Source organism: Taudactylus pleione, unplaced genomic scaffold (assembly GCF_031769625.1).
Source record: "Taudactylus pleione unplaced genomic scaffold, aTauple2 ptg000122l, whole genome shotgun sequence".
Lineage (NCBI taxonomy): Eukaryota > Metazoa > Chordata > Amphibia > Anura > Myobatrachidae > Taudactylus > Taudactylus pleione.
Genome location: NW_028284524.1, coordinates 541,083 through 553,764, shown reverse-complemented (window position 1 = coordinate 553,764; position 12,682 = coordinate 541,083). Strand labels below are relative to the sequence as shown.

The following is a 12,682-nucleotide window of genomic DNA, read 5'->3' as shown; positions in this document are numbered from 1 at the left end:
CGGTTCTCCTCCTGCATTGATCAACTGCAAATTTAGAGTTGGCAAGTATGCACTATAGGGGTGAAATATATAAATACATTTTCTACAGAAGAGTGCTACTTAAACAATGGTCACATAGTGCCCCCTGAACTATTTAAAATAATCCATCACTAAAACATCTGAACTCCTAAGAACATCTGTTCCCCTGGATGCAAGCAGTCTCTTTTGAACAAGGGACCTCATTCACAGCCGCTCGCAAAAAGCGAGCACTCGCTCTGAATTAGGGCAGCCACTTTTTTTTTTAGCCAACCTCCTGGCCACTCGCTAAGCTGTGGGTGACCACTGGTCGCGATGGTCGCGACCATCAGGATTGCGACGAGACCCTTGTGGTAGGGTCTCGTTTGCCGCAAGCCCCAGTGATCTTCCTGCTCTAATTGAGCAGAAAACTCACTAATGACATCACGAGTGATGTCAGTAGGGCCGCCCCCAAACGGCAGGCGTTCCTTCAGGAACGCCTCCGTTTGTCCAGCCACCCCCTCTCCCACCCTACAAAACGGGGCGAGCTGTCGCGAGCCCCAGAGCGAGTGAATTTCTCACTCGCTCCGGGGCTTGCATGCACAGTGCCCCACCATCGACCCGCTTGCGAGCGCATAGCGCTTGCGAGCGGGTCTGAATGAGGGTCAATGTCTTATCCTTCCTAAATCCATTTACATGACTGACAAATCCAAATAAATAATTCTTGCACCATTTTTATACCCAAGTCAAGCACTAAAGTGTCTGAGGCAAAGTATTCTTCTTGCTCCATCTTATGAATTAGCAAAACTTCTGAAAAAGACACTGAGGATACTGAGTACCCAAGTTCCTTTTCCTAGACAAATAGAACTCATAGTTGAGCCTTTTGATTAAATAATATTTGCATATACCTCCCGAAAACCTCTATACTTGGGGAGTAACCACAAATATTAAGGGTCTCCAGGGGCATATTTAGAGAGGAGGGGGCCCGTGTTCACTCACCATCCGGGGCCCCCTCCTCTCTCTCTGGCGGCCGCGGCGTACTGACAGATTCAGTAGATACCGGACACTAGTCTGTGCCTGGAGTCTACTGCGCATGCGCATGATACCGTTAAATTGGCACAGCAGCCATGTTCCCAGCAACTTCCCTACTGCGCATGCGCAGAAAACCTGGAAGGTGGCCACTGCTGCCACTTTCCAGGCATTCTGTGTAGCACCTCTCCAGCCGACTTCAGAGAGGTATTAGGAAGGATGGTTAAAGGGTGTGCGGTGTGGGCCCCCTGGACCCAGGGGCCCGTGTGCCCGGCACACCCTGCACCCATTATAGATACGCCCCTGAGGGTCTCCTTGATATACCATGGCGTTTCCTCCATTTCCGACAGGAGAAGCAGCCTCCATATATTGGTGGATTTACCGAAACATTCTGGAGCTTGGCTCCGGCAGCTAACTCCATCTTTAAATGGCATTAGCCCATTTTAGCCTATGGCTAACTTGCCTATACCCCCTGAACGACCTCCCAGAGGTGGCAGCCAGGAAGTCGGTAAGTATGGCAACATTCACAGAATTTACCAGGAAAGGGATCTGTAGGATCCTTCCACAGTGCTGCCCACCCTCACATCTGCCGCCGGACGTCTGTTCAGGTGCAGCAGTGCAGCAGCTTGTCAAAGCAGAAAGTAAAGTCATCACGATTTTAAGACAAAAAATATTTATCTGGCAAGAATGTATAATGAAAACAAATGACAATTTGTAGTAGGGATGGACATTTGAAGCCGATGGTTAGCAACCATTGATGTTTCCGATTCGATGGAAATACTTTTTCCATCGAATACTGGGTTGCCAGCCATCGGATGCAGATTTCCGATGACCATACGATGGCTGGCTGTGAGGGGGGAGCAGCAGAAGAATAGATGCCGTGCGCATATGTACGGCATCTATGCTCAGTGTAAGGGGAACCTGGGGGCATGCCCCCACAGTGACGTGTATGGGGGGTGTCATAAGGCTCCGCCCCTTTCACAGAGGCTCCACCTCCTTTTCAATTTGAAGCATTATGAAGGTTATGCTTTGGAATAGTTGCGATGAGATGGCTAGTTTGGAGGTATTCTACAGTCACATGCAGCCCTGTTAATTCAATACTTACCTCTCTGGAGTCCTGCATCGGCGGTAGCATCACTGTACAAATCGCCTGGAAACTGGCCGCCACGGCTATTTTTCTTGCATTTTGCGCATGCGCAGTAGACCCTGTCACAGACTAGTGCCAAGAGTCTACTGCTGCACTCAGTGCTCTGCCAGCCACTGGGTAGTAATGTCTCTTAACATGCCCCTGCGTTGGAGCCATTTATTGTGTACAGGATCACAGATGCAGGCTGTGACACACCCCAAAAACGGTTGCGACATGTCTATGGTTTTCACCACCACACCATCTTACCTCCGCTAAACGCTTCCTGACTGTCAATCATACTGCGAGTAAAAAGTCGCTGCGAGCGAAGACAATAATGTACCCATGTTTAAATTACCGATAATCGCTCAACTGCTCAGTCAGAATGTTGACATTGACATTGTAAAATGTGGGGTGTGGCTATAAAGATGCAATTCAGCGCAAATCGTGTCATCAGCCACCTAGACCGCCTCTACTCAGGAAGTGGGAGGAGCCAGTGGATGCGTTGCACCTCCCAAAGACTTAGAGGGGAATTCAATATGAAACGTAAACTTCGCTGTCGAAGTTTACGTTTCATATCGGAGCTTTTACCTGGGATAAAGTATCGGGCGCGCGCCCGCTTATCCTCGTATTCAATATGAAACTAACAAAAACGGGAGCCTGCGAAGTGGGATTTGCGTAAAGTTATGAAATTTTCCTTAAAAAAATTGTAGGACTCCCCTAAAGTTGTAAAAACATGGCGGATCACTATGGGTACCCCCGTTTTAGCCTGTAAATGAAAGTCGGGGATTTAAATAGCCGCAGCAGGTGTTTTTTCCCGACATTGAAGAAGTGTTGCAGAAGAGCACTTAGGTTATTTTTTCCATTTTTTTAAGTGGTCCCATCAAATTTGGGGTACATGAAAATGGGTACTAGCATATTTTGATGTCCCTAAAGTAAGTTTTTAAAAATTCTGCAATTGTGCACCTGCCGCTATAAATCTATTCTAGAAAACACCTGCCGCATACTTGCAGAATAGCCCTGAACCTATTTCCCTATTGTTAAACAGTTTTTCCCATTTTTTTTTTTCACCCCAATTTTTAAATTTATTTTTTGGGGTGTCCCTATTTTTTTAAAAAACTTTTTTTGACACAGTTCTTTTTTAAATGTCATTCCCAGGGGTGCAAGCTATTTTTTTTAAGCCTGCACCCCTAAACCCCAATTCTGCACTTTTTTCGACACCTATTCAATGGTGAAAAGTTATCCCCGTTTTTTATCAAAGACTTTTCGAACCTGCGTCTTTGAAATTGAATACGGTGTAAAACTAAAACCTGCGATAATGACGTCATAGGTGCGATATTAACGCAAAAACTGAGTTTTCGCTCCCATATTGAATACCCCTATTAATGTCTTCCGGGCGGCTTGGAGTACCACCCAGGATTTGTGAACCTTACAGCTGTTCCAGGAGGGTCGGCAAGTATACCCTAACTGCAGCCTGACTCTAAACCAAACCCTAAAATTTGCTAAAAATCAGGTGTTGACATTGTCACTGTCCACATTCACAATGTGGACATGTTTTGTTGGCATTGTGTCATTGTTGACATTGTGATTGTTGACATGTTCAGTGCCGACCTCCCCTCCATTTTGAATGTACACCGTACAGAGATATGTATCGGGCAGCTATGTGCTGCACGTCAGAATGCTGGAGAGCTGTATACGACAAGTCTGGACGCTGCGGTACAGGGGAGCTGTATAATGGGAACCTATATACTGAACAATAGAAAACTGTATACCATAAACTTGATAATATACACTGGATAATAAATCTATATAATATTTCCTACATTACAGAAATGTATATGCACTGCGTTAACCAATCGAAAGGAGGTGCGAACAAAATGAACCTGAGGGTTTTGTTTATTAAGCACAAAATGGCTGAGGCGCTGGGAAAAATGTTCTTTGGTGGTACCATGCACCACGTTTTGTGCAATTTGTGCAACAGGCTACAGAGAAAGAGAGCAGCAATCAAAGAGAAGCAAAAGTCTCTACTGGCCAATGGGAGGAGTTAGGCAGTGACGTGCAGTGAGGTAAATGGCTGGGGAGGCACTGGCTAGTATCAAAGCCAGATTTATAGATACATATTATACAAAGGTACAGCAGTATATAGTGCTGGATATGTGAAGTGTTTTGATCAGGGATGTGCAGAAAAGTTAGACAGGGGAGGCAGTGCCTTATTTTGTCTCTTGGCCTATATAGAAGGAAAGCTTTCAAATTAAAATACTGTATAAAGAAAACGTGGTTATAAGGACCCCAGACATTGCTCATCTGATTACCTATGACCACATAATATAGTGTACATAGTAGCAGTGAGTTAAATGCTTAGTTTTGGCATTTAACATGCTGTTAATAGCCTACAGAGGAACCCGAAACTGCATTTTGCCAGAAGGGTTTATAGACAGGATTTATGACAAGGGGAGGTAGGGTATAACATCATGCTTCTGACTTTATTAAAGCATTATCCCCATTCCTCTTACCGTGTTCCACTTGCTGGCACTCCTTCCTCTGATAAAAGGAGACTCCATTAAATCTGTCAAACCGTATGCACCGGGTCCCACATCTGCAGCTCACACCTTTGTCTACATGACTCTACAAGAACTGCTGTTGAATCTATGGGGTCTATTTACTAAGCAGTGTTAGGAGACAGAGTGAAAACTGATAAGGTGCCAGCCAATCAGCTCCCAACTGTCATCTCACAGGCTGTGTTTGAAAAATTACAGTTGGGAGCTGATTGGCTGGCACCTTTCACTCTGTCTCCTAACACTGCTTAGTAAATAGACCCCTATAACATCTATCTATATATACGTGACACTCTGATCTTCACTGCATGGCACTAAGAGCTGTGAGCTGGGGGACGGGGCCTACATACCCCTAGAATAAAGCAAACTGTTGAAAGTGCTAAATTGTTGCTTATACTCCAAAGATATTCTAAAACGGCCTTGACAAATTTGTTGGTACCCCTTAGAAAAGATAATAAATAATTGGATTATAGTGACATTTCAAGGTAATTGCTTTCTTAAATTAGCATCACACATAATCTATAATCTTCTAATCAGTCAATCAGCATAATAAAATGAAAAAAAAGTAGTCACTCTATTGGTTGGTATCATCATGTGCACCACCACACTGAACATGGACCAGAAAAAGAGAGTTGTCTGAGGAGATCAGAATGAAAATTATAGACAAGCATGGTAAAGGCAAAGGCTATAATGCCATCTCACAGCAGCTTGATGTTCCTGTGACTACAACTGCAAATATTAAGAAGTTTAAAATTCATGGGACTGTAGCCAACCTCCATGGATGCGGCCACAAGAAGAAAATCAACGCCAGACTAAACAGTTGTAAATTAGAAAGGTAGAAAAAGAGCCAAGGAAAACTTCCAAAGAGATACAAGTTGAATTCCATGGTCAAGGTACATCAGTGTCTGATCACATCATTCAAAACTTTTTGAACGACAGTGGGCTTCATGAAAGAAGACCCAGGAGGACTCCACTTTTTTGGGGAAAAAAACAAAATAACAAAGTCAGACTGGAATTTGCTAAAATTGATATTGACAAGCATTAATGCTTCTGGGAGAATGCTCTTTGAACACATGAGTCAAAACTGGAACTTTTTGGCAAGATACATGTTCACAGGTAAAAAAATTAAGCTTTCAAAGAAAAGAACACTATAACTACTGTGACACATGGAGGAGGCTTGTTATGTTTTGGGGATGCTTTGCTGTGTCTGGCACCTAGTGCTTTGAATCTGTGCAGGGGAGATTAAATTCTCAAGACTATTAAGGCATTCTGGAGCGAAACGTACTGCCCAGTGTCAAAAAGCTGTCTCAGTCGCAGGTCATGGTTCCTGCAACAGGACAATGACCTAATTCATACAGCTAAAAGCACCAAAGCATGGCTAAGAACTAAACATTAGACTATTCTGAAGTGGCCTTCTATGAGCCCTGGTCTCAATCATATTGAACATCTAAGGAAAGAGCTGAAGTAAGCAGTCTGAAGAAGGCACCCATCAAACGTGGGACAGATGGAGCAGTTTGCTCAGGAAAAGTAGGCTAAACTACCTGTTGACATGTGCAGATTTCTCAGAGCTACAGAAATTGCTTGATTGCATTGATTGCCTCTAAAGGTTGAGTAACAAAATATTAGATTAAGGGTCCCATCATTTTATCCATGCCATTTTAATTTTTCTTTTATTTAAAATATTCATTTGAATCAAAAATAAAATGTAAAGTATGATTTTTAATAAATATAGAATAAACAATGATGGATGCACATTACTTTTGTCAGTTTCAAGTTATTTCAGAGAAAAATTAAGAGTTATGGTAGACTTACCTTTGTTAACTCTATTTCTTTGAAGTCCACAGGATCCACAGGGATACAATGGGGTGTGTGTGGTCATTGAGGTCCAGGCACCAAACAATTAAAGCTTCAGCTCCCAGGATGCACTGGTCCTCCTCCACATATACCCCGCCCCCAGCCACAGGCAGACAGCACTGCCAAATCAGATACTCTGCGGGCAGAGGGGTTAGCGAGGAGAAAGAGCGTCTTCGCTGTCATGCACTTGAGTTCTACTGAGTCCAGAGGTTCAAACGGAGGAACCTGTAGAGTCTGGAAAACCAAGGACAAATCCCAGGGAGTCACCGGAGAGAAAAAGGAGGTTGAATGCGGAGAACACCCTGCAAGAATGATCTAACATCAGGCACGGGAGCAATCCTTCGCTGGAACCAGATTGACAGAGCAGAAATCTGAACTCTAAGGGAGCCCAGGCGGAGGCCGAGGTCTAACCCAGCCTGGAGAAAGGCTAACACCCGGTAGACCCTAAAAACTGTAGGGTCATAATCTCTGGGGGAGCACTACTGAAAGTAAGAGTGCCAAACTCTGTAATAGATGTGGGCTGAGGCAGGCTTACGTGTCCTGAGCATCGTCTGGACCACAGAGTGAGAGAAACCTTTGGCTCTTAAGAGGGATGACTCAAGAGCCCCACCGTCAAAGACAGACGTGGTAGGATGGGTGCAGGCAAGGGTCCTGCACTAACAGATCCTGCCTTAGAGGAAGTAGTAAAGGAGTGTCTATGGAGAGACTCCGTAGGTCGGTGAAACAATGTTGCCTGGGCCAGGCTGGGGATATTAGTATCACTGTGCCGGAGTGGAAATAGGCGTATTCCACCATATTGAAGGTGGATACCATGGACCCCAGGACATGGGTTCTGAGTGAATGGATACCCTCCGATTCTGGAACAAGTTGCGCACACGCAAGTGTAGTGTCAAAACCTTGTCCGCTGGCAGAAAGATCCTCTTTCTTCGAGAATCCAGGAGTGCCCTCAGATGTACCATCCTCTGTGTCGGAGATAGGGAGGACTTTTCCAATTGATGAGCCAACCATGTGTCTGCAAGCAGTCCATGGTCAGCTGGAGATGGCATTGTAACACAACCGGTGAATGTGCCAAGATTAAGAGCTCGTCTATGTGTGGCAGGATTCTGACTCCCTGGCACCTGAGTTGGGCCACCATAACTGCTATTTTTTTGTAAAGACGCTAGGGGCTATTGACAGACCAAAGGGCAGCGCCATAACTGATAGTGTTGCTGCAGAACAGCAAACTGTAGGAACCATTGCTGAGTTGGAGTAATAGGTACATGCAGGTATGCATCCTGAATGTCCTGAGAAACCATGAAATCCCCAGGCTCCAATGCCAGGACAATTGATCGTAGAGTTTCCATGCGGAACTTGGGCACTCAGATAAATTTGTTGAGGGGCTTGAGATTTAGAATAGGCCGATAAGACCCATTCAGCTTCTGAATCAAAACGAGAGTGGAATAAAAACCAGTTCCTCTCTGAGCCGAAGCAATCTGCATTATCACACCTGAACGCAGCAGGGAATGAATGGCCTCCTGGAGGGCCAGGGCTTTGACAGGGTCTGACGAGAGACCTGTACAAAAAAATTGCTGGGGAGAACGCCTCAGGAAAGTGAAGGCATACCCCTGAGAGACCACTTCTCAGACGCAGGCATCTTTTGTTGTTTGACACCAAGAGTCGGAAAATTGAAGAAGTCGGCCTCCCACCCTATGATCCCCAAGGAGGAGGGCCGCCCCATCAGGCGGAGGGTTTGTTGCCAGACTTGGAGGCTGGACGTCTGGCTGACCAAGACTGCTTGGAACGCGGCTTGGTGGTCTTGTGAAAACTAGACTGCCTGGGAAAGGACTGTCCACTTGCCTTATCCTGGTGGTGAATGGACTGAGAAGAGGGGAAATACCGATGGCTAAATAGCGTCATACAGACGCTGTAAGCCTGAAGGGAGGACATCCTGACACCGGCTCATAAGTATCCTAACCCTCCCCTGTTCCCAACCTAACCCTCCCTTGGTGGTGCCTAACCCTAAACCTCCCGGGGTGGTGCCTAATCCTGTCCCCCCTGGGGGTGCCTAAACCTAACCCCTCCTTCCCGCACCCAAAACCTAAACCTCCCAGGGGGTGCCAGCATTCTGGGCGGCAGTAAATTAACCGCATCCCAGAAGAGGACAGCCTAGGATTAGGGGCAGCTGCCGATGGCAGAAATGCAGACTTTGAGGCTGCCACAGTAGCCACAATCTTGTCCAACTCTGCGCCGAACAGCCTGTCTCCAGAGAAGGGTAAGGTTTCTAGTGCCTTCTTGGATCCCATGTCCGCCTTCCAGGACCGTAGCCAAAGGACCTGCCGTGTGACTACCGAGGTCGCAGATGCCTTAGAAGCAAGGAGTCCAGTATCCAACGTAGCTTCTCCCAAATAAGAGGCCGCTTCCTGAATATGGGAGATGTATGCGGGTTGTTCCCTGGTAGCGTCTGATGACAGGCTCTCTTCCAGTGCCTCTGCCCAACCTTTGATAGCCTTAGCCACCCAGGCCACAGCCATAGCCGGCCTAGTGATAGCGCCAGAAAGCGAGTAGACTGACTTGAGATAAATCTCTAGTTTTCTATCTGTGACATCCTTAAGGGAGGATGTAGACTGTAAAGGCAGCATAGAGCTTCTGACTAAGCGTGCCACATGCAAATCAACAGTGGGAAGGACTTCTCACTTAGTACACTGCTTAGTAGGAAGAGGGTAAAAAGATGCTAGTCTTTTTGCGACCTGGAACCGTTTGGCACCAGTACCCCAATCTTCTCCCATTAGCTCAGTAAGCTGTTCTGATTGAGGGAATTCAGCCTTAACCTTTTGACGTTTAAATATCTGGGGTTTTAGGCTTAGGGGCCGCTTCATCATCCTCTATATTCAGGATTGATTTAACCACCCTCACTAAGGAAGGGATATACACTGTTGAATGATGGTGCCCCTTGCCCGAGTGCGACTCTGCAAAAGAACCCATCATCTGCCTCCTCAAATGATGTGTCAGAATCCGAAAGCTGGGTGGACTGAGAGGATGATACAGTCCACCTATGTGCCTGGGTGGCTAACGGTTTGTCCGCCTGTAACCTTTGTTGATAGGCGTCTGAGCCATATTCTGAACTAAGTGGGCATAAACATCCATCCAGGGAGGATGCATAGGTGGTGGGTACCCCATGGTGGGAGGCAGTGTGGGAACTGATAAGCGGTCCACTAACTGCATCATATCCTGAGAGGAGGATACCCATGGTGGCTCATGAACAGGTGCTGGTAAGGTGGACTGGAGAGTTGGTACATAACAATTAGCACTGAGACCATCCTGTATGTAATCCTATGGGGACAAGCCTGCTAAACAGGATTTACATGCAACCAGTACAGGAGCCTCAATCTTTTGTTTACCTTTAGACATAGTAATAACCAGCAAGCAGCACACAATCAGTGTATAGCTAGTAATGCAGTGTGACACCCTTCCCAAATACAAGTAAATGTGAAATAATATTGAACGCCTACACACCTGGTAGTTGAGGATTAAACTAGAGCAGCAGGGATAGATATAACTGACAGTCAGAAAGTATAAGACAGTATATCACCACAGCATAGCTATCACAAGCAGGGCCGAAACTAGGATATCTGTCACCTGGTGCAAGGCAGCAATTTTGCGTCCCCTCCCTTCCCATACCTGGATTTTGTCCTTGCTCCTCTATAAGGCAGTGCACTAGTCAAACGTCCCTGGTATAGTGACTTACATTATTCCACACACTATAATGCTCATTACACATTATGCCACACACTGTAATGCCTATTACCAAAGTGCCACTTACATAGTTGCACAACACCATTTTATGCCCCACAGTTTGGATTCTAATCATTTTAAAATTACCTGCTCATTGTCAGTGGTTTTATGCTCAATACCAGGGGTTCCATGCTCGTTGCCAGGTGGTTTCATTCTCGTTGCCAGGGGGTTTCATGCTCGTTGCTATGGGGTTTATGCTCATTGCCAGGGGTTACATGCTCATTGCCATGGGGTTTATGCTCGTTGCCAGGGGTTACATGCTCATTGCCAGGGGGTTTCATGCTCGTTGCCAGGGGGTTTCATGCTCGTTGCCAGGGGGTTTCATGCTCGTTGCTATGGGGTTTATGCTCGTTGCCAGGAGTTTCATGCTTGTTGCCTGGGCTTTCATGCTCCTTGCCAGGGGGTTTCATACTCGTTGCCATGGGCTTTCATGCTCGTTGCCAGGGGGTTTCACTCTCGTTACCAGGGGTTTCATGCTCGTTGCTATGGGGTTTATGATCGTTGCCAGGGGGTTTCACGGGAGAAGATGCAGCTTTCAGCTTTCAGGGAACGTTGTGTGCATTGCGCTGGCCTATCAGACACTAGAGGTACAGTAGGACCTCTAGAGTCCGTCTCCTCCTTGGCGGCGACCATTTTTGGATGGCCGTTTTCAGCAGAGTCCAGTTAGTCCGCATGGAATCTGCTGAAAATGGCCATCCAAAAATGGCCGCAGCCAAGGAGGAGACAGACACTAGAGGGCCAGTAAGCACGTCTAGCATCTGCCTCCCCCTTGGCGGTGGCCATTTTTGGATGGCCGTTTTCTGAATCTGCAGCCCCCAAGCCACCGTGAGTCAGCCCTTTTTCACCCCCTGCATTCTGGCACCCGGTGCAGGTGCACCTCTAGCCCCCCCTAGTTGCGGCCCTGTCACAAGTCACATACTATGCATAAAAATATACTTATAATGAGCATTAAATCAACTACTCAAGCCTCCCAGGGTTGGTAAGATTTGTGTGCTGTATAACCTGTCTTCACAAATTGAGTGAAATGCATACCCCTTTCAGATATACAACCCGGGAAATTTCCTGCTCAGACCCGGGAATTTGTCCTGTGCAAAATCCCGGGTATTTGGTCGACACCCCCCTTTCACACTACAACGTCTACCCGGGAAATTCCCAGGTAGACCCCTTTCAGACAAGAGCATGGTTTTTCTGCTTACCTGCCTCTTCTCTGCCGTCTGCTCCTCCTAGTCTATCCCCTCTCTGGCTCTTGATGATGATGTCATCATTCAGCTGCCGGAAGCCGGTCAATCACAATACAGATTTTTTTTTTATTTTTTTTTTTACATTTCTTTTAATTCCCTGGTGGTCCAGCGGGAGTGCGGGCAGCCCGCTGTGGAACAGCCAGCCGGCGCTGGGGGTGGTGAGCAGCAGCGCTGAGCGTCCTATAGGACGCTCTGCGCTGCCAACTCAAAGCAGCAGCGCTGAGCGTCCTATAGGACGCTCTGCACTGTCAACTACATGTAAAAGCTGCTTGGTGCTGCCCGGGAGTAGTAAATTCCCGGGTAGCACCATTCAGACAGAAGCAGGGTAATTTCCCGGAACTTAAGTCCCGGGAAAAACCCTGGTCGATTGCAGGGGCGGCTACCCGGGAACGTGTTCCCGGGTAGGTACCTTTCAGACAGACACGGCTACCTGGGAATTTGGCTGAAGCAGGCCAATTCCCGGGAATCTCGAGATGTCTGAAAGAGGTAGTAGTCAGCTTTTGGGGAAGGTAACAGGAGTGTGGCTAGGCAAACGCAGGCATGTCTGACTGTTTAAATGGGCGTGTGTAAATTAACTATTGTAATCTCCTTTGCAGCATAAGAGCCAACTGAGAATGCGATTGCGATTACATTAGCGTAAATTTCTAGATCAGGCCCTTAGACGTGTTTTAAATTGATAATGAGAAGATTCATGTTGTTTTGATCCAGGGTAATTTAAGGTTCTATTCAATTCAATATGGGCTTCAACCAGCCACATTTTTCTATTTGAATAGCTGCTTCTCTCAGCGATGCATATTTAGGAGCCACTGGTATTATTAATTCCGTCATGTCAGACGATGTGAGGGCAGTGGCAGTATCTTGCTGCTCGGTGGTACCCTCTTCTCCGTTGACGAGAAGCATAATATGAAATGCTCTGATAGCTTTACCTAGTACCTTTCACCACTTGATAAATTGCCTACAGAGATCTAGGGGGTCTATTTACTAAGCCTTGGATGGAGATAAAGTAAACGGAAATCAGCCAATCAGCTCCTGCCATATCACAGGCTATGGGCTGGATGTACTAAGCATCGCTTCCACAATGCAGTACAACCCCCGTCTTTGGGTACATACCGTGG

General features: G+C 46.5%; 1 pseudogene; it reads right to left on the bottom strand.

Moving 5' to 3' along the window:
- Positions 1-5,943: 5,943 nt before the first annotated feature.
- Positions 5,944-9,516, bottom strand: LOC148523993 (lamina-associated polypeptide 2-like; annotated as a pseudogene).
- Positions 9,517-12,682: the final 3,166 nt, after the last annotated feature.